The sequence below is a fragment of the Eubalaena glacialis genome, chromosome 1 (genome assembly GCF_028564815.1).
Source record: "Eubalaena glacialis isolate mEubGla1 chromosome 1, mEubGla1.1.hap2.+ XY, whole genome shotgun sequence".
Taxonomy (NCBI): domain Eukaryota; kingdom Metazoa; phylum Chordata; class Mammalia; order Artiodactyla; family Balaenidae; genus Eubalaena; species Eubalaena glacialis.
In genome coordinates, this window is record NC_083716.1 from 70,969,317 (window position 1) to 70,991,668 (window position 22,352).

The following is a 22,352-nucleotide window of genomic DNA, read 5'->3' on the forward strand; positions in this document are numbered from 1 at the left end:
GCAGCCATAGTGTGTTTTCTAAATGTGTGACTCTGTTCTGTTTTGGAATTCAGTTCAGGTGTGCGATTTTGACATTCCCTCTATAAGTCATATCTTAGGATAAGTGTCCTTTTCTGTGTGACTTACTTCACTTAGAGTCATCGTCCCTAAATCCACTCATCATGCTGCTACTAGCCTTATGACACTGATTTCATGGCTGAGTGATATTCCATTGTGCATAAGTACCACAACTTCTTTATCCATTTTTCTCTTTCCTGGGATATTTAAGGTGTACCGAAGTGGAGGTTCTTGGAAACAGAGCAGCCCTAAACTTTGGGGTGCCTGTGTCTTGTTGAGTTTTAGGTTTCCCGATTTCTACGCCCATGAGTGGAAGTGCCCTATGCTCTCTCAGCTGTGTCTATTACATGTTTCAGGACGCAGCGTACACTTCTCCAGAGTGGTTGTTGGCAATTTCCATCCCGCCCATCAGCGTAGCAAGGCTCCCATGTCTCCATGGCCTGTCCTGCATTTCTGGTTTTTACACTTTTTTCAGCATGGCCCTTTTGACCGCTGGCAATCGAGACTTCTCTGTAGCGCCGATTTGCCCTTCCGGCTTGCTTGGTTGGCCAAAAAGGGCGTATGCGTTTTTTCCTGAATCTATTCAGGAAAAAACGCATACGCCCTTTTTGGCCAAGGGCATCATTGTCAACGCTTTGCCGCTTTTCATGTGCTTTCAAGGCGAGTCGAATCTACCTCCTGAAATCTGTTTCCTGCAATTCTGCCTTGCTTTCAAATCCTCTTCGTTGCCTTCCCTCAATATATTTGTGCACGAGAGTTCTCATTTATAACTCTGCAGGTTTGTGAATTGCAGTGCCCCTGAGCTCCATTTGTCAACTCGCTTTTTTGGGAGCTGGCCGCAAAAGCGCAGGATTGCTTCAGGCCCTATTCTGGTTCCGGGGGGCAGGCTGAGCCTGTGGTTCATTCTTCTTCCTGATGGGAAAATAGAGTGACCTGTGCCTGTCCCAACACCTAGAGCTAGTCTCTCATTGGTTCCCCCTCTTCCCGTTCATCCTCAGGACAAATTGCGAGCTGTACGAAACAGGAGGTCAACGGTGCTGATTCTGCAAGTAGGGAGATTGTTAGTGAAGCGGCTGGAATGGCGAACCCGAGCACAAGGAGAGGAGAAATGAGGTGCGTTTTAGAAACCTTTTCCGATCACACGGTGTACCATCTTCTGGGTTTCCCAGGCATGTTTTCGATGTAGGAAGATGCCCTTGAACCTGGAGATTTGGGACCCATGGCATGGGTACCACGCACTATTACTTTGAAGGGTCTGCGTTTGCTCACCCAACCTCACCAATCCTCTCAGCCCCAAGAGTGTCCAGCCTTCTGTCTCATCCAGCTGTGGGTCTAGATATGGTCAATCCAGGTTGCATCAGAGCCCCTGAACGGATTTTGTAAGAATTTCTCTCTCTTTCACTGTCTTTGTTTTATGGGGTTTTTTTTTTTAAGTACTCTATTTTTATAATGGGGTTTAGCTGTTTTTCCCTGCTGTGTTTATGCCGCTTTACACCCTCTTGATTCACTTCCAGAGAGATATCAATACATAGGTTTTAAGACTCTTCCTAGTCAGATATATTCTTGGGCGGTGAATAGGGGGTGTTGAGTCCAGTTCACTGAGCAGGGAGTAGGTCTTGTCTATTACATATTTGGCTTCTGGAACGGTATCTGAGCTAATTTGAAACCCTTGTTTTATGCATCGCCCCACCTCACTTTCCCGTTAAGCAGCCATAGTGTGTTTTCTAAATGTGTGACTCTGTTCTGTTTTGGAATTCAGTTCAGGTGTGCGATTTTGACATTCCCTCTATAAGTGATATCTTAGGATAAGTGTCCTTTTCTGTGTGACTTACTTCACTTAGAGTCATCGTCCCTAAATCCACTCATCATGCTGCTACTAGCCTTATGACACTGATTTCATGGCTGAGTGATATTCCATTGTGCATAAGTACCACAACTTCTTTATCCATTTTTCTCTTTCCTGGGATATTTAGGGTGTACCGAAGTGGAGGTTCTTGGAAACAGAGCAGCCCTAAACTTTGGGGTGCCTGTGTCTTGTTGAGTTTTAGGTTTCCCGATTTCTACGCCCATGAGTGGAAGTGCCCTATGCTCTCTCAGCTGTGTCTATTACATGTTTCAGGACGCAGCGTACACTTCTCCAGAGTGGTTGTTGGCAATTTCCATCCCGCCCATCAGCGTAGCAAGGCTCCCACGTCTCCATGGCCTGTCCTGCATTTCTGGTTTTTACACTTTTTTCAGCATGGCCCTTTTGACCGCTGGCAATCGAGACTTCTTTGTAGCGCCGATTTGCCCTTCCGGCTTGCTTGGTTGGCCAAAAAGGGCGTATGCGTTTTTTCCTGAATATATTCAGGAAAAAACGCATACGCCCTTTTTGGCCAAGGGCATCATTGTCAACGCTTTGCCGCTTTTCATGTGCTTTCAAGGCGAGTCGAATCTACCTCCTGAAATCTGTTTCCTGCAATTCTGCCTTGCTTTCAAATCCTCTTCGTTGCCTTCCCTCAATATATTTGTGGACGAGAGTTCTCATTTATAACTCTGCAGGTTTGTGAATTGCAGTGCCCCTGAGCTCCATTTGTCAACTCGCTTTTTTGGGAGCTGGCCGCAAAAGCGCAGGATTGCTTCAGGCCCTATTCTGGTTCCGGGGGGCAGGCTGAGCCTGTGGTTCATTCTTCTTCCTGATGGGAAAATAGAGTGACCTGTGCCTGTCCCAACACCTAGAGCTAGTCTCTCATTGGTTCCCCCTCTTCCCGTTCATCCTCAGGACAAATTGCGAGCTGTACGAAACAGGAGGTCAACGGTGCTGATTCTCCAAGTAGGGAGATTGTTAGTGAAGCGGCTGGAATGGCGAACCCGAGCACAAGGAGAGGAGAAATGAGGTGCGTTTTAGAAACCTTTTCCGATCACACGGTGTACCATCTTCTGGGTTTCCCAGGCATGTTTTCGATGTAGGAAGATGCCCTTGAACCTGGAGATTTGGGACCCATGGCATGGGTACCACGCACTATTACTTTAAAGGGTCTGCATTTGCTCACGCAACCTCACCAATCCTCTCAGCCCCAAGAGTGTCCAGCCTTCTGTCTCATCCAGCTGTGGGTCTAGATATGGTCAATCCAGGTTGCATCAGAGCCCCTGAACGGATTTTGTAAGAATTTCTCTCTCTTTCACTGTCTTTGTTTTATGGGGTTTTTTTTTTAAGTAATCTATTTTTATAATGGGGTTTAGCTGTTTTTCCCTGCTGTGTTTATGCCGCTTTACACCCTCTTGATTCACTTCCAGAGAGATATCAATACATAGGTTTTAAGACTCTTCCTAGTCAGATATATTCTTGGGCGGTGAATAGGGGGTGTTGAGTCCAGTTCACTGAGCAGGGAGTAGGTCTTGTCTATTACATATTTGGCTTCTGGAACGGTATCTGAGCTAATTTGAAACCCTTGTTTTATGCATCGCCCCACCTCACTTTCCCGTTAAGCAGCCATAGTGTGTTTTCTAAATGTGTGACTCTGTTCTGTTTGGGACTTCTGTTCAGGTGTAGCGATTTTGACATTCCCTCTATAAGTGATATCTTAGGATAAGTGTCCTTTTCTGTGTGACTTACTTCACTTAGAGTCATCGTCCCTAAATCCACTCATCATGCTGCTACTAGCCTTATGACACTGATTTCATGGCTGATTGATATTCCATTGTGCATAAGTACCACAACTTCTTTATCCATTTTCCTCTTTCCTGGGATATTTAAGGTGTACCGAAGTGGAGGTTCTTGGAAACAGAGCAGCCCTAAACTTTGGGGTGCCTGTGTCTTGTTGAGTTTTAGGTTTCCCGATTTCTACGCCCATGAGTGGAAGTGCCCTATGCTCTCTCAGCTGTGTCTATTACATGTTACAGGACGCAGCGTACACTTCTCCAGAGTGGCTGTTGGCAATTTCCATCCCGCCCATCAGCGTAGCAAGGCTCCCATGTCTCCATGGCCTGTCCTGCATTTCTGGTTTTTACACTTTTTTCAGCATGGCCCTTTTGACCGCTGGCAAGCGAGACTTGTTTGTAGCGCCGATTTGCCTTTCCGGCTTGCTTGGTTGGCCAAAAAGGGCGTATGCGTTTTTTCCTGAATATATTCAGGAAAAAACGCATACGCCCTTTTTGGCCAAGGGCCTCATTGTCAACGCTTTGCCGCTTTTCATGTGCTTTCAAGGCGAGTCGAATCTACCTCCTGAAATCTGTTTCCTGCAATTCTGCCTTGCTTTCAAATCCTCTTCGTTGCCTTCCCTCAATATATTTGTGGACGAGAGTTCTCATTTATAACTCTGCAGGCTTGTGAATTGCAGTGCCCCTGAGCTCCATTTGTCAACTCGCTTTTTTGGGAGCTGGCCGCAAAAGCGCAGGATTGCTTCAGGCCCTATTCTGGTTCCGGGGGGCAGGCTGAGCCTGTGGTTCATTCTTCTTCCTGATGGGAAAATAGAGTGACCTGTGCCTGTCCCAACACCTAGAGCTAGTCTCTCATTGGTTCCCCCTCTTCCCGTTCATCCTCAGGACAAATTGCGAGCTGTACGAAACAGGAGGTCAACGGTGCTGATTCTCCAAGTAGGGAGATTGTTAGTGAAGCGGCTGGAATGGCGAACCCGAGCACAAGGAGAGGAGAAATGAGGTGCGTTTTAGAAACCTTTTCCGATCACACGGTGTACCATCTTCTGGGTTTCCCAGGCATGTTTTCGATGTAGGAAGATGCCCTTGAACCTGGAGATTTGGGACCCATGGCATGGGTACCACGCACTATTACTTTAAAGGGTCTGCATTTGCTCACGCAACCTCACCAATCCTCTCAGCCCAAAGAGTGTCCAGCCTTCTGTCACATCCAGCTGTGGGTCTAGATATGGTCAATCCAGGTTGCATCAGAGCCCCTGAACGGATTTTGTAAGAATTTCTCTCTCTTTCACTGTCTTTGTTTTATGGGGTTTTTTTTTTAAGTAATCTATTTTTATAATGGGGTTTAGCTGTTTTTCCCTGCTGTGTTTATGCCGCTTTACACCCTCTTGATTCACTTCCAGAGAGATATCAATACATAGGTTTTAAGACTCTTCCTAGTCAGATATATTCTTGGGCGGTGAATAGGGGGTGTTGAGTCCAGTTCACTGAGCAGGGAGTAGGTCTTGTCTATTACATATTTGGCTTCTGGAACGGTATCTGAGCTAATTTGAAACCCTTGTTTTATGCATCGCCCCACCTCACTTTCCCGTTAAGCAGCCATAGTGTGTTTTCTAAATGTGTGACTCTGTTCTGTTTGGGACTTCTGTTCAGGTGTAGCGATTTTGACATTCCCTCTATAAGTGATATCTTAGGATAAGTGTCCTTTTCTGTGTGACTTACTTCACTTAGAGTCATCGTCCCTAAATCCACTCATCATGCTGCTACTAGCCTTATGACACTGATTTCATGGCTGAGTGATATTCCATTGTGCATAAGTACCACAACTTCTTTATCCATTTTCCTCTTTCCTGGGATATTTAAGGTGTACCGAAGTGGAGGTTCTTGGAAACAGAGCAGCCCTAAACTTTGGGGTGCCTGTGTCTTGTTGAGTTTTAGGTTTCCCGATTTCTACGCCCATGAGTGGAAGTGCCCTATGCTCTCTCAGCTGTGTCTATTACATGTTACAGGACGCAGCGTACACTTCTCCAGAGTGGCTGTTGGCAATTTCCATCCCGCCCATCTGCGTAGCAAGGCTCCCATGTCTCCATGGCCTGTCCTGCATTTCTGGTTTTTACACTTTTTTCAGCATGGCCCTTTTGACCGCTGGCAAGCGAGACTTGTTTGTAGCGCCGATTTGCCTTTCCGGCTTGCTTGGTTGGCCAAAAAGGGCGTATGCGTTTTTTCCTGAATATATTCAGGAAAAAACGCATACGCCCTTTTTGGCGAAGGGCCTCATTGTCAACACTTTGCCGCTTTTCATGTGCTTTCAAGGCGAGTCGAATCTACCTCCTGAAATCTGTTTCCTGCAATTCTGCCTTGCTTTCAAATCCTCTTCGTTGCCTTCCCTCAATATATTTGTGGACGAGAGTTCTCATTTATAACTCTGCAGGTTTGTGAATTGCAGTGCCCCTGAGCTCCATTTGTCAACTCGCTTTTTTGGAAGCTGGCCGCAAAAGCGCAGGATTGCTTCAGGGCCTATTCTGGTTCCGGGGGGCAGGCTGAGCCTGTGGTTCATTCTTCTTCCTGATGGGAAAATAGAGTGACCTGTGCCTGTCCCAACACCTAGAGCTAGTCTCTCATTGGTTCCCCCTCTTCCCGTTCATCCTCAGGACAAATTGCGACCTGTACGAAACAGGAGGTCAACGGTGCTGATTCTCCAAGTAGGGAGATCGTTAGTGAAGCGGCTGGAATGGCGAACCCGAGCACAAGGAGAGGAGAAATGAGGTGCGTTTTAGAAACCTTTCCCGATCACACGGTGTACCATCTTCTGGGTTTCCCAGGCATGTTTTCGATGTAGGAAGATGCCCTTGAACCTGGAGATTTGGGACCCATGGCATGGGTACCACGCACTATTACTTTAAAGGGTCTGCGTTTGCTCACCCAACCTCACCAATCCTCTCAGCCCCAAGAGTGTCCAGCCTTCTGTCTCATCCAGCTGTGGGTCTAGATATGGTCAATCCAGGTTGCATCAGAGCCCCTGAACGGATTTTGTAAGAATTTCTCTCTCTTTCACTGTCTTTGTTTTATGGGGTTTTTTTTTTAAGTACTCTATTTTTATAATGGGGTTTAGCTGCTTTTCCCTGCTGTGTTTATGCCGCTTTACACCCTCTTGATTCACTTCCAGAGAGATATCAATACATAGGTTTTAAGACTCTTCCTAGTCAGATATATTCTTGGGCGGTGAATAGGGGGTGTTGAGTCCAGTTCACTGAGCAGGGAGTAGGTCTTGTCTATTACATATTTGGCTTCTGGAACGGTATCTGAGCTAATTTGAAACCCTTGTTTTATGCATCGCCCCACCTCACTTTCCCGTTAAGCAGCCATAGTGTGTTTTCTAAATGTGTGACTCTGTTCTGTTTTGGAATTCAGTTCAGGTGTGCGATTTTGACATTCCCTCTATAAGTGATATCTTAGGATAAGTGTCCTTTTCTGTGTGACTTACTTCACTTAGAGTCATCGTCCCTAAATCCACTCATCATGCTGCTACTAGCCTTATGACACTGATTTCATGGCTGAGTGATATTCCATTGTGCATAAGTACCACAACTTCTTTATCCATTTTTCTCTTTCCTGGGATATTTAGGGTGTACCGAAGTAGAGGTTCTTGGAAACAGAGCAGCCCTAAACTTTGGGGTGCCTGTGTCTTGTTGAGTTTTAGGTTTCCCGATTTCTACGCCCATGAGTGGAAGTGCCCTATGCTCTCTCAGCTGTGTCTATTACATGTTTCAGGACGCAGCGTACACTTCTCCAGAGTGGCTGTTGGCAACTTCCATCGCGCCCATCAGCGTAGCAAGGCTCCCACGTCTCCATAGCCTGTCCTGCATTTCTGGTTTTTACACATTTTTCAGCATGGCCCTTTTGACCGCTGGCAAGCGAGACTTGTTTGTAGCGCCGATTTGCCTTTCCGGCTTGCTTGGTTGGCCAAAAAGGGCGTATGCGTTTTTTCCTGAATATATTCAGGAAAAAACGCATACGCCCTTTTTGGCCAAGGGCCTCATTGTCAACGCTTTGCCGCTTTTCATGTGCTTTCAAGGCGAGTCGAATCTACCTCCTGAAATCTGTTTCCTGCAATTCTGCCTTGCTTTCAAATCCTCTTCGTTGCCTTCCCTCAATATATTTGTGGACGAGAGTTCTCATTTATAAATCTGCAGGTTTGTGAATTGCAGTGCCCCTGAGCTCCATTTGTCAACTCGCTTTTTTGGGAGCTGGCCGCAAAAGCGCAGGATTGCTTCAGGCCCTATTCTGGTTCCGGGGGGCAGGCTGAGCCTGTGGTTCATTCTTCTTCCTGATGGGAAAATAGAGTGACCTGTGCCTGTCCCAACACCTAGAGCTAGTCTCTCATTGGTTCCCCCTCTTCCCGTTCATCCTCAGGACAAATTGCGAGCTGTACGAAACAGGAGGTCAACGGTGCTGATTCTCCAAGTAGGGAGATTGTTAGTGAAGCGGCTGGAATGGCGAACCCGAGCACAAGGAGAGGAGAAATGAGGTGCGTTTTAGAAACCTTTTCCGATCACACGGTGTACCATCTTCTGGGTTTCCCAGGCATGTTTTCGATGTAGGAAGATGCCCTTGAACCTGGAGATTTGGGACCCATGGCATGGGTACCACGCACTATTACTTTAAAGGGTCTGCATTTGCTCACGCAACCTCACCAATCCTCTCAGCCCCAAGAGTGTCCAGCCTTCTGTCTCATCCAGCTGTGGGTCTAGATATGGTCAATCCAGGTTGCATCAGAGCCCCTGAACGGATTTTGTAAGAATTTCTCTCTCTTTCACTGTCTTTGTTTTATGGGTTTTTTGTTAAGTAATCTATTTTTATAATGGGGTTTAGCTGCTTTTCCCTGCTGTGTTTATGCCGCTTTACACCCTCTTGATTCACTTCCAGAGAGATATCAATATATGGGTTTTAAGACTCTTCCTAGTCAGATATATTCTTGGGCGGTGAATAGGGGGTGTTGAGTCCAGTTCACTGAGCAGGGAGTAGGTCTTGTCTATTACATATTTGGCTTCTGGAACGGTATCTGAGCTAATTTGAAACCCTTGTTTTATGCATCGCCCCACCTCACTTTCCCGTTAAGCAGCCATAGTGTGTTTTCTAAATGTGTGACTCTGTTCTGTTTGGGACTTCAGTTCAGGTGTAGCGATTTTGACATTCCCTCTATAAGTGATATCTTAGGATAAGTGTCCTTTTCTGTGTGACTTACTTCACTTAGAGTCATCGTCCCTAAATCCACTCATCATGCTGCTACTAGCCTTATGACACTGATTTCATGGCTGATTGATATTCCATTGTGCATAAGTACCACAACTTCTTTATCCATTTTCCTCTTTCCTGGGATATTTAAGGTGTACCGAAGTGGAGGTTCTTGGAAACAGAGCAGCCCTAAACTTTGGGGTGCCTGTGTCTTGTTGATTTTTAGGTTTCCCGATTTCTACGCCCATGAGTGGAAGTGCCCTATGCTCTCTCAGCTGTGTCTATTACATGTTACAGGACGCAGCGTACACTTCTCCAGAGTGGCTGTTGTCAATTTCCATCCCGCCCATCAGCGTAGCAAGGCTCCCATGTCTCCATGGCCTGTCCTGCATTTCTGGTTTTTACACTTTTTTCAGCATGGCCCTTTTGACCGCTGGCAAGCGAGACTTGTTTGTAGCGCCGATTTGCCTTTCCGGCTTGCTTGGTTGGCCAAAAAGGGCGTATGCGTTTTTTCCTGAATATATTCAGGAAAAAACGCATACGCCCTTTTTGGCCAAGGGCATCATTGTCAGCGCTTTGCCGCTTTTCATGTGCTTTCAAGGCGAGTCGAATCTACCTCCTGAAATCTGTTTCCTGCAATTCTGCCTTGCTTTCAAATCCTCTTCGTTGCCTTCCCTCAATATATTTGTGGACGAGAGTTCTCATTTATAACTCTGCAGGTTTGTGAATTGCAGTGCCCCTGAGCTCCATTTGTCAACTCGCTTTTTTGGGAGCTGGCAGCAAAAGCGCAGGATTGCTTCAGGCCCTATTCTGGTTCCGGGGGGCAGGCTGAGCCTGTGGTTCATTCTTCTTCCTGATGGGAAAATAGAGTGACCTGTGCCTGTCCCAACACCTAGAGCTAGTCTCTCATTGGTTCCCCCTCTTCCCGTTCATCCTCAGCACAAATTGCGAGCTGTACGAAACAGGAGGTCAACGGTGCTGATTCTCCAAGTAGGGAGATTGTTAGTGAAGCGGCTGGAATGGCGAACCCGAGCACAAGGAGAGGAGAAATGAGGTGCGTTTTAGAAACCTTTCCCGATCACACGGTGTGCCATCTTCTGGGTTTCCCAGGCATGTTTTCAATGTAGGAAGATGCCCTTGAACCTGGAGATTTGGGACCCATGGCATGGGTACCACGCACTATTACTTTAAAGGGTCAGCGTTTGCTCACCCAACCTCACCAATCCTCTCAGCCCCAAGAGTGTCCAGCCTTCTGTCTCATCCAGCTGTGGGTCTAGATATGGTCAATCCAGGTTGCATCAGAGCCCCTGAACGGATTTTGTAAGAATTTCTCTCTCTTTCACTGTCTTTGTTTTATGGGTTTTTTTTTAAGTAATCTATTTTTATAATGGGGTTTAGCTGCTTTTCCCTGCTGTGTTTATGCCGCTTTACACCCTCTTGATTCACTTCCAGAGAGATATCAATATATGGGTTTTAAGACTCTTCCTAGTCAGATATATTCTTGGGCGGTGAATAGGGGGTGTTGAGTCCAGTTCACTGAGCAGGGAGTAGGTCTTGTCTATTACATATTTGGCTTCTGGAACGGTATCTGAGCTAATTTGAAACCCTTGTTTTATGCATCGCCCCACCTCACTTTCCCGTTAAGCAGCCATAGTGTGTTTTCTAAATGTGTGACTCTGTTCTGTTTGGGACTTCAGTTCAGGTGTAGCGATTTTGACATTCCCTCTATAAGTGATATCTTAGGATAAGTGTCCTTTTCTGTGTGACTTACTTCACTTAGAGTCATCGTCCCTAAATCCACTCATCATGCTGCTACTAGCCTTATGACACTGATTTCATGGCTGATTGATATTCCATTGTGCATAAGTACCACAACTTCTTTATCCATTTTCCTCTTTCCTGGGATATTTAGGGTGTACCGAAGTGGAGGTTCTTGGAAACAGAGCAGCCCTAAACTTTGGGGTGCCTGTGTCTTGTTGAGTTTTAGGTTTCCCGATTTCTACGCCCATGAGTGGAAGTGCCCTATGCTCTCTCAGCTGTGTCTATTACATGTTTCAGGACGCAGCGTACACTTCTCCAGAGTGGTTGTTGGCAATTTCCATCCCGCCCATCAGCGTAGCAAGGCTCCCATGTCTCCATGGCCTGTCCTGCATTTCTGGTTTTTACACTTTTTTCAGCATGGCCCTTTTGACCGCTGGCAAGCGAGACTTGTTTGTAGCGCCGATTTGCCTTTCCGGCTTGCTTGGTTGGCCAAAAAGGGCGTATGCGTTTTTTCCTGAATATATTCAGGAAAAAACGCATACGCCCTTTTTGGCCAAGGGCATCATTGTCAACGCTTTGCCGCTTTTCATGTGCTTTCAAGGCGAGTCGAATCTACCTCCTGAAATCTGTTTCCTGCAATTCTGCCTTGCTTTCAAATCCTCTTCGTTGCCTTCCCTCAATATATTTGTGGACGAGAGTTCTCATTTATAACTCTGCAGGTTTGTGAATTGCAGTGCCCCTGAGCTCCATTTGTCAACTCGCTTTTTTGGGAGCTGGCCGCAAAAGCGCAGGATTGCTTCAGGCCCTATTCTGGTTCCGGGGGGCAGGCTGAGCCTGTGGTTCATTCTTCTTCCTGATGGGAAAATAGAGTGACCTGTGCCTGTCCCAACACCTAGAGCTAGTGTCTCATTGGTTCTCCCTATTCCCGTTCATCCTCAGGACAAATTGCGACCTGTACGAAACAGGAGGTCAACGGTGCTGATTCTCCAAGTAGGGAGATTGTTAGTGAAGTGGCTGGAATGGCGAACCCGAGCACAAGGAGAGGAGAAATGAGGTGTGTTTTAGAAACCTTTCCCGATCACATGCTGTACCATCTTCTGGGTTTCCCAGGCATGTTTTCGATGTAGGAAGATGCCCTTGAACCTGGAGATTTGGGACCCATGGCATGGGTACCACGCACTATTACTTTAAAGGGTCTGCGTTTGCTCACCCAACCTCACCAATCCTCTCAGCCCCAAGAGTGTCCAGCCTTCTGTCTCATCCAGCTGTGGGTCTAGATATGGTCAATCCAGGTTGCATCAGAGCCCCTGAACGGATTTTGTAAGAATTTCTCTCTCTTTCACTGTCTTTGTTTTATGGGTTTTTTTTTTAAGTAATCTATTTTTATAATGGGGTTTAGCTGCTTTTCCCTGCTGTGTTTATGCCGCTTTACACCCTCTTGATTCACTTCCAGAGAGATATCAATATATAGGTTTTAAGACTCTTCCTAGTCAGATATATTCTTGGGCGGTGAATAGGGGGTGTTGAGTCCAGTTCACTGAGCAGGGAGTAGGTCTTGTCTATTACATATTTGGCTTCTGGAACGGTATCTGAGCTAATTTGAAACCCTTGTTTTATGCATCGCCCCACCTCACTTTCCCGTTAAGCAGCCATAGTGTGTTTTCTAAATGTGTGACTCTGTTCTGTTTGGGACTTCAGTTCAGGTGTAGCGATTTTGACATTCCCTCTATAAGTGATATCTTAGGATAAGTGTCCTTTTCTGTGTGACTTACTTCACTTAGAGTCATCGTCCCTAAATCCACTCATCATGCTGCTACTAGCCTTATGACACTGATTTCATGGCTGATTGATATTCCATTGTGCATAAGTACCACAACTTCTTTATCCATTTTCCTCTTTCCTGGGATATTTAAGGTGTACCGAAGTGGAGGTTCTTGGAAACAGAGCAGCCCTAAACTTTGGGGTGCCTGTGTCTTGTTGATTTTTAGGTTTCCCGATTTCTACGCCCATGAGTGGAAGTGCCCTATGCTCTCTCAGCTGTGTCTATTACATGTTACAGGACGCAGCGTACACTTCTCCAGAGTGGCTGTTGGCAATTTCCATCCCGCCCATCAGCGTAGCAAGGCTCCCATGTCTCCATGGCCTGTCCTGCATTTCTGGTTTTTACACTTTTTTCAGCATGGCCCTTTTGACCGCTGGCAAGCGAGACTTGTTTGTAGCGCCGATTTGCCTTTCCGGCTTGCTTGGTTGGCCAAAAAGGGCGTATGCGTTTTTTCCTGAATATATTCAGGAAAAAACGCATACGCCCTTTTTGGCCAAGGGCATCATTGTCAACGCTTTGCCGCTTTTCATGTGCTTTCAAGGCGAGTCGAATCTACCTCCTGAAATCTGTTTCCTGCAATTCTGCCTTGCTTTCAAATCCTCTTCGTTGCCTTCCCTCAATATATTTGTGGACGAGAGTTCTCATTTGTAACTCTGCAGGTTTGTGAATTGCAGTGCCCCTGAGCTCCATTTGTCAACTCGCTTTTTTGGGAGCTGGCCGCAAAAGCGCAGGATTGCTTCAGGCCCTATTCTGGTTCCGGGGGGCAGGCTGAGCCTGTGGTTCATTCTTCTTCCTGATGGGAAAATAGAGTGACCTGTGCCTGTCCCAACACCTAGAGCTAGTCTCTCATTGGTTCCCCCTCTTCCCGTTCATCCTCAGGACAAATTGCGACCTGTACGAAACAGGAGGTCAACGGTGCTGATTCTCCAAGTAGGGAGATTGTTAGTGAAGCGGCTGGAATGGCGAACCCGAGCACAAGGAGAGGAGAAATGAGGTGCGTTTTAGAAACCTTTTCCGATCACACGGTGTACCATCTTCTGGGTTTCCCAGGCATGTTTTCGATGTAGGAAGATGCCCTTGAACCTGGAGATTTGGGACCCATGGCATGGGTACCACGCACTATTACTTTAAAGGGTCTGCATTTGCTCACGCAACCTCACCAATCCTCTGAGCACCAAGAGTGTCCAGCCTTCTGTCTCATCCAGCTGTGGGTCTAGATATGGTCAATCCAGGTTGCATCAGAGCCCCTGAACGGATTTTGTAAGAATTTCTCTCTCTTTCACTGTCTTTGTTTTATGGGTTTTTTTTTTAAGTAATCTATTTTTATAATGGGGTTTAGCTGCTTTTCCCTGCTGTGTTTATGCCGCTTTACACCCTCTTGATTCACTTCCAGAGAGATATCAATATATAGGTTTTAAGACTCTTCCTAGTCAGATATATACTTGGGCGGTGAATAGGGGGTGTTGAGTCCAGTTCACTGAGCAGGGAGTAGGTCTTGTCTATTACATATTTGGCTTCTGGAACGGTATCTGAGCTAATTTGAAACCCTTGTTTTATGCATCGCCCCACCTCACTTTCCCGTTAAGCAGCCATAGTGTGTTTTCTAAATGTGTGACTCTGTTCTGTTTGGGACTTCAGTTCAGGTGTAGCGATTTTGACATTCCCTCTATAAGTGATATCTTAGGATAAGTGTCCTTTTCTGTGTGACTTACTTCACTTAGAGTCATCGTCCCTAAATCCACTCATCATGCTGCTACTAGCCTTATGACACTGATTTCATGGCTGATTGATATTCCATTGTGCATAAGTACCACAACTTCTTTATCCATTTTCCTCTTTCCTGGGATATTTAAGGTGTACCGAAGTGGAGGTTCTTGGAAACAGAGCAGCCCTAAACTTTGGGGTGCCTGTGTCTTGTTGATTTTTAGGTTTCCCGATTTCTACGCCCATGAGTGGAAGTGCCCTATGCTCTCTCAGCTGTGTCTATTACATGTTACAGGACGCAGCGTACACTTCTCCAGAGTGGCTGTTGGCAATTTCCATCCCGCCCATCAGCGTAGCAAGGCTCCCATGTCTCCATGGCCTGTCCTGCATTTCTGGTTTTTACACTTTTTTCAGCATGGCCCTTTTGACCGCTGGCAAGCGAGACTTGTTTGTAGCGCCGATTTGCCTTTCCGGCTTGCTTGGTTGGCCAAAAAGGGCGTATGCGTTTTTTCCTGAATATATTCAGGAAAAAACGCATACGCCCTTTTTGGCCAAGGGCATCATTGTCAACGCTTTGCCGCTTTTCATGTGCTTTCAAGGCGAGTCGAATCTACCTCCTGAAATCTGTTTCCTGCAATTCTGCCTTGCTTTCAAATCCTCTTCGTTGCCTTCCCTCAATATATTTGTGGACGAGAGTTCTCATTTGTAACTCTGCAGGTTTGTGAATTGCAGTGCCCCTGAGCTCCATTTGTCAACTCGCTTTTTTGGGAGCTGGCTGCAAAAGCGCAGGATTGCTTCAGGCCCTATTCTGGTTCCGGGGGGCAGGCTGAGCCTGTGGTTCATTCTTCTTCCTGATGGGAAAATAGAGTGACCTGTGCCTGTCCCAACACCTAGAGCTAGTCTCTCATTGGTTCCCCCTCTTCCCGTTCATCCTCAGGACAAATTGCGAGCTGTACGAAACAGGAGGTCAACGGTGCTGATTCTCCAAGTAGGGAGATTGTTAGTGAAGCGGCTGGAATGGCGAACCCGAGCACAAGGAGAGGAGAAATGAGGTGCGTTTTAGAAACCTTTCCCGATCACACGGTGTGCCATCTTCTGGGTTTCCCAGGCATGTTTTCGATGTAGGAAGATGCCCTTGAACCTGGAGATTTGGGACCCATGGCATGGGTACCACGCACTATTACTTTAAAGGGTCAGCGTTTGCTCACCCAACCTCACCAATCCTATCAGCCCCAAGAGTGTCCAGCCTTCTGTCTCATCCAGCTGTGGGTCTAGATATGGTCAATCCAGGTTGCATCAGAGCCCCTGAACGGATTTTGTAAGAATTTCTCTCTCTTTCACTGTCTTTGTTTTATGGGGTTTTTTTTTTAAGTACTCTATTTTTATAATGGGGTTTAGCTGTTTTTCCCTGCTGTGTTTATGCCGCTTTACACCCTCTTGATTCACTTCCAGAGAGATATCAATACATAGGTTTTAAGACTCTTCCTAGTCAGATATATTCTTGGGCGGTGAATAGGGGGTGTTGAGTCCAGTTCACTGAGCAGGGAGTAGGTCTTGTCTATTACATATTTGGCTTCTGGAACGGTATCTGAGCTAATTTGAAACCCTTGTTTTATGCATCGCCCCACCTCACTTTCCCGTTAAGCAGCCATAGTGTGTTTTCTAAATGTGTGACTCTGTTCTGTTTTGGAATTCAGTTCAGGTGTGCGATTTTGACATTCCCTCTATAAGTGATATCTTAGGATAAGTGTCCTTTTCTGTGTGACTTACTTCACTTAGAGTCATCGTCCCTAAATCCACTCATCATGCTGCTACTAGCCTTATGACACTGATTTCATGGCTGAGTGATATTCCATTGTGCATAAGTACCACAACTTCTTTATCCATTTTTCTCTTTCCTGGGATATTTAGGGTGTACCGAAGTGGAGGTTCTTGGAAACAGAGCAGCCCTAAACTTTGGGGTGCCTGTGTCTTGTTGAGTTTTAGGTTTCCCGATTTCTACGCCCATGAGTGGAAGTGCCCTATGCTCTCTCAGCTGTGTCTATTACATGTTTCAGGACGCAGCGTACACTTCTCCAGAGTGGTTGTTGGCAATTTCCATCCCGCCCATCAGCGTAGCAAGGCTCCCATGTCTCCATGGCCTGTCCTGCATTTCTGGTTTTTACACTTTTTTCAGCATGGCCCTTTTGACCGCTGGCAAGCGAGACTTGTTTTTAGCGCCGATTTGCCTTTCCGGCTTGCTTGGTTGGCCAAAAAGGGCGTATGCGTTTTTTCCTGAATATATTCAGGAAAAAACGCATACGCCCTTTTTGGCCAAGGGCATCATTGTCAACGCTTTGCCGCTTTTCATGTGCTTTCAAGGCGAGTCGAATCTACCTCCTGAAATCTGTTTCCTGCAATTCTGCCTTGCTTTCAAATCCTCTTCGTTGCCTTCCCTCAATATATTTGTGGACGAGAGTTCTCATTTATAACTCTGCAGGTTTGTGAATTGCAGTGCCCCTGAGCTCCATTTGTCAACTCGCTTTTTTGGGAGCTGGCCGCAAAAGCGCAGGATTGCTTCAGGGCCTATTCTGGTTCCGGGGGGCAGGCTGAGCCTGTGGTTCATTCTTCTTCCTGATGGGAAAATAGAGTGACCTGTGCCTGTCCCAACACCTAGAGCTAGTCTCTCATTGGTTCCCCCTCTTCCCGTTCATCGTCAGGACAAATTGCGAGCTGTACGAAACAGGAGGTCAACGGTGCTGATTCTCCAAGTAGGGAGATTGTTAGTGAAGCGGCTGGAATGGCGAACCCGAGCACAAGGAGAGGAGAAATGAGGTGCGTTTTAGAAACCTTTCCCGATCACACGGTGTACCATCTTCTGGGTTTCCCAGGCATGTTTTCGATGTAGGAAGATGCCCTTGAACCTGGAGATTTGGGACCCATGGCATGGGTACCACGCAGTATTACTTTAAAGGGTCTGCGTTTGCTCACCCAACCTCACCAATCCTCTCAGCCCCAAGAGTGTCCAGCCTTCTGTCTCATCCAGCTGTGGGTCTAGATATGGTCAATCCAGGTTGCATCAGAGCCCCTGAACGGATTTTGTAAGAATTTCTCTCTCTTTCACTGTCTTTGTTTTATGGGTTTTTTTTTAAGTAATCTATTTTTATAATGGGGTTTAGCTGCTTTTCCCTGCTGTGTTTATGCCGCTTTACACCCTCTTGATTCACTTCCAGAGAGATATCAATATATGGGTTTTAAGACTCTTCCTAGTCAGATATATTCTTGGGCGGTGAATAGGGGGTGTTGAGTCCAGTTCACTGAGCAGGGAGTAGGTCTTGTCTATTACATATTTGGCTTCTGGAACGGTATCTGAGCTAATTTGAAACCCTTGTTTTATGCATCGCCCCACCTCACTTTCCCGTTAAGCAGCCATAGTGTGTTTTCTAAATGTGTGACTCTGTTCTGTTTGGGACTTCAGTTCAGGTGTAGCGATTTTGACATTCCCTCTATAAGTGATATCTTAGGATAAGTGTCCTTTTCTGTGTGACTTACTTCACTTAGAGTCATCGTCCCTAAATCCACTCATCATGCTGCTACTAGCCTTATGACACTGATTTCATGGCTGATTGATATTCCATTGTGCATAAGTACCACAACTTCTTTATCCATTTTCCTCTTTCCTGGGATATTTAAGGTGTACCGAAGTGGAGGTTCTTGGAAACAGAGCAGCCCTAAACTTTGGGGTGCCTGTGTCTTGTTGATTTTTAGGTTTCCCGATTTCTACGCCCATGAGTGGAAGTGCCCTATGCTCTCTCAGCTGTGTCTATTACATGTTACAGGACGCAGCGTACACTTCTCCAGAGTGGCTGTTGGCAATTTCCATCCCGCCCATCAGCGTAGCAAGGCTCCCATGTCTCCATGGCCTGTCCTGCATTTCTGGTTTTTACACTTTTTTCAGCATGGCCCTTTTGACCGCTGGCAAGCGAGACTTGTTTGTAGCGCCGATTTGCCTTTCCGGCTTGCTTGGTTGGCCAAAAAGGGCGTATGCGTTTTTTCCTGAATATATTCAGGAAAAAACGCATACGCCCTTTTTGGCCAAGGGCATCATTGTCAACGCTTTGCCGCTTTTCATGTGCTTTCAAGGCGAGTCGAATCTACCTCCTGAAATCTGTTTCCTGCAATTCTGCCTTGCTTTCAAATCCTCTTCGTTGCCTTCCCTCAATATATTTGTGGACGAGAGTTCTCATTTGTAACTCTGCAGGTTTGTGAATTGCAGTGCCCCTGAGCTCCATTTGTCAACTCGCTTTTTTGGGAGCTGGCCGCAAAAGCGCAGGATTGCTTCAGGCCCTATTCTGGTTCCGGGGGGCAGGCTGAGCCTGTGGTTCATTCTTCTTCCTGATGGGAAAATAGAGTGACCTGTGCCTGTCCCAACACCTAGAGCTAGTCTCTCATTGGTTCCCCCTCTTCCCGTTCATCCTCAGCACAAATTGCGAGCTGTACGAAACAGGAGGTCAACGGTGCTGATTCTCCAAGTAGGGAGATTGTTAGTGAAGCGGCTGGAATGGCGAACCCGAGCACAAGGAGAGGAGAAATGAGGTGCGTTTTAGAAACCTTTCCCGATCACACGGTGTACCATCTTCTGGGTTTCCCAGGCATGTTTTCGATGTAGGAAGATGCCCTTGAACCTGGAGATTTGGGACCCATGGCATGGGTACCACGCACTATTACTTTAAAGGGTCTGCGTTTGCTCACCCAACCTCACAAATCCTCTCAGCCCCAAGAGTGTCCCTCCTTCTGTCTCATCCAGCTGTGGGTCTAGATATGGTCAATCCAGGTTGCATCAGAGCCCCTGAACGGATTTTGTAAGAATTTCTCTCTCTTTCACTGTCTTTGTTTTATGGGGTTTTTTTTTTAAGTAATCTATTTTTATAATGGGGTTTAGCTGTTTTTCCCTGCTGTGTTTATGCCGCTTTACACCCTCTTGATTCACTTCCAGAGAGATATCAATACATAGGTTTTAAGACTCTTCCTAGTCAGATATATTCTTGGGCGGTGAATAGGGGGTGTTGAGTCCAGTTCACTGAGCAGGGAGTAGGTCTTGTCTATTACATATTTGGCTTCTGGAACGGTATCTGAGCTAATTTGAAACCCTTGTTTTATGCATCGCCCCACCTCACTTTCCCGTTAAGCAGCCATAGTGTGTTTTCTAAATGTGTGACTCTGTTCTGTTTTGGAATTCAGTTCAGGTGTGCGATTTTGACATTCCCTCTATAAGTGATATCTTAGGATAAGTGTCCTTTTCTGTGTGACTTACTTCACTTAGAGTCATCGTCCCTAAATCCACTCATCATGCTGCTACTAGCCTTATGACACTGATTTCATGGCTGAGTGATATTCCATTGTGCATAAGTACCACAACTTCTTTATCCATTTTTCTCTTTCCTGGGATATTTAGGGTGTACCGAAGTGGAGGTTCTTGGAAACAGAGCAGCCCTAAACTTTGGGGTGCCTGTGTCTTGTTAAGTTTTAGGTTTCCCGGTTTCTACGCCCATGAGTGGAAGTGCCCTATGCTCTCTCAGCTGTGTCTATTACATGTTTCAGGACGCAGCGTACACTTCTCCAGAGTGGCTGTTGGCAACTTCCATCGCGCCCATCAGCGTAGCAAGGCTCCCACGTCTCCATGGCCTGTCCTGCATTTCTGGTTTTTACACATTTTTCAGCATGGCCCTTTTGACCGCTGGCAAGCGAGACTTGTTTGTAGCGCCGATTTGCCTTTCCGGCTTGCTTGGTTGGCCAAAAAGGGCGTATGCGTTTTTTCCTGAATATATTCAGGAAAAAACGCATACGCCCTTTTTGGCCAAGGGCATCATTGTCAACGCTTTGCCGCTTTTCATGTGCTTTCAAGGCGAGTCGAATCTACCTCCTGAAATCTGTTTCCTGCAATTCTGCCTTGCTTTCAAATCCTCTTCGTTGCCTTCCCTCAATATATTTGTGGACGAGAGTTCTCATTTATAACTCTGCAGGTTTGTGAATTGCAGTGCCCCTGAGCTCCATTTGTCAACTCGCTTTTTTGGGAGCTGGCCGCAAAAGCGCAGGATAGCTTCAGGCCCTATTCTGGTTCCGGGGGGCAGGCTGAGCCTGTGGTTCATTCTTCTTCCTGATGGGAAAATAGAGTGACCTGTGCCTGTCCCAACACCTAGAGCTAGTCTCTCATTGGTTCCCCCTCTTCCCGTTCATCCTCAGGACAAATTGCGAGCTGTACGAAACAGGAGGTCAACGGTGCTGATTCTCCAAGTAGGGAGATTGTTAGTGAAGCGGCTGGAATGGCGAACCCGAGCACAAGGAGAGGAGAAATGAGGTGCGTTTTAGAAACCTTTTCCGATCACACGGTGTACCATCTTCTGGGTTTCCCAGGCATGTTTTCGATGTAGGAAGATGCCCTTGAACCTGGAGATTTGGGACCCATGGCATGGGTACCACGCACTATTACTTTAAAGGGTCTGCGTTTGCTCACGCAACCTCACCAATCCTCTCAGCCCCAAGAGTGTCCAGCCTTCTGTCTCATCCAGCTGTGGGTCTAGATATGGTCAATCCAGGTTGCATCAGAGCCCCTAAACGGATTTTGTAAGAATTTCTCTCTCTTTCACTGTCTCTGTTTTATGGGGTTTTTTTTTAAGTAATCTATTTTTATAATGGGGTTTAGCTGTTTTTCCCTGCTGTGTTTATGCCGCTTTACACCCTCTTGATTCACTTCCAGAGAGATATCAATACATAGGTTTTAAGACTCTTCCTAGTCAGATATATTCTTGGGCGGTGAATAGGGGGTGTTGAATCCAGTTCACTGAGCAGGGAGTAGGTCTTGTCTATTACATATTTGGCTTCTGGAACGGTATCTGAGCTAATTTGAAACCCTTGTTTTATGCATCGCCCCACCTCACTTTCCCGTTAAGCAGCCATAGTGTGTTTTCTAAATGTGTGACTCTGTTCTGTTTGGGACTTCTGTTCAGGTGTAGCGATTTTGACATTCCCTCTATAAGTGATATCTTAGGATAAGTGTCCTTTTCTGTATGACTTACTTCACTTAGAGTCATCGTCCCTAAATCCACTCATCATGCTGCTACTAGCCTTATGACACTGATTTCATGGCTGAGTGATATTCCATTGTGCATAAGTACCACAACTTCTTTATCCATTTTCCTCTTTCCTGGGATATTTAGGGTGTACCGAAGTAGAGGTTCTTGGAAACAGAGCAGCCCTAAACTTTGGGGTGCCTGTGTCTTGTTGAGTTTTAGGTTTCCCGATTTCTACGCCCATGAGTGGAAGTGCCCTATGCTCTCTCAGCTGTGTCTATTACATGTTTCAGGACGCAGCGTACACTTCTCCAGAGTGGCTGTTGGCAACTTCCGTCGCGCCCATCAGCGTAGCAAGGCTCCCACGTCTCCATGGCCTGTCCTGCATTTCTGGTTTTTACACATTTTTCAGCATGGCCCTTTTGACCGCTGGCAAGCGAGACTTGTTTGTAGCGCCGATTTGCCTTTCCGGCTTGCTTGGTTGGCCAAAAAGGGCGTATGCGTTTTTTCCTGAATATATTCAGGAAAAAACGCATACGCCCTTTTTGGCCAAGGGCATCATTGTCAACGCTTTGCCGCTTTTCATGTGCTTTCAAGGCGAGTCGAATCTACCTCCTGAAATCTGTTTCCTGCAATTCTGCCTTGCTTTCAAATCCTCTTCGTTGCCTTCCCTCAATATATTTGTGGACGAGAGTTCTCATTTATAACTCTGCAGGTTTGTGAATTGCAGTGCCCCTGAGCTCCATTTGTCAACTCGCTTTTTTGGGAGCTGGCCGCAAAAGCGCAGGATTGCTTCAGGCCCTATTCTGGTTCCGGGGGGCAGGCTGAGCCTGTGGTTCATTCTTCTTCCTGATGGGAAAATAGAGTGACCTGTGCCTGTCCCAACACCTAGAGCTAGTCTCTCATTGGTTCCCCCTCTTCCCGTTCATCGTCAGGACAAATTGCGAGCTGTACGAAACAGGAGGTCAACGGTGCTGATTCTCCAAGTAGGGAGATTGTTAGTGAAGCGGCTGGAATGGCGAACCCGAGCACAAGGAGAGGAGAAATGAGGTGCGTTTTAGAAACCTTTTCCGATCACACGGTGTACC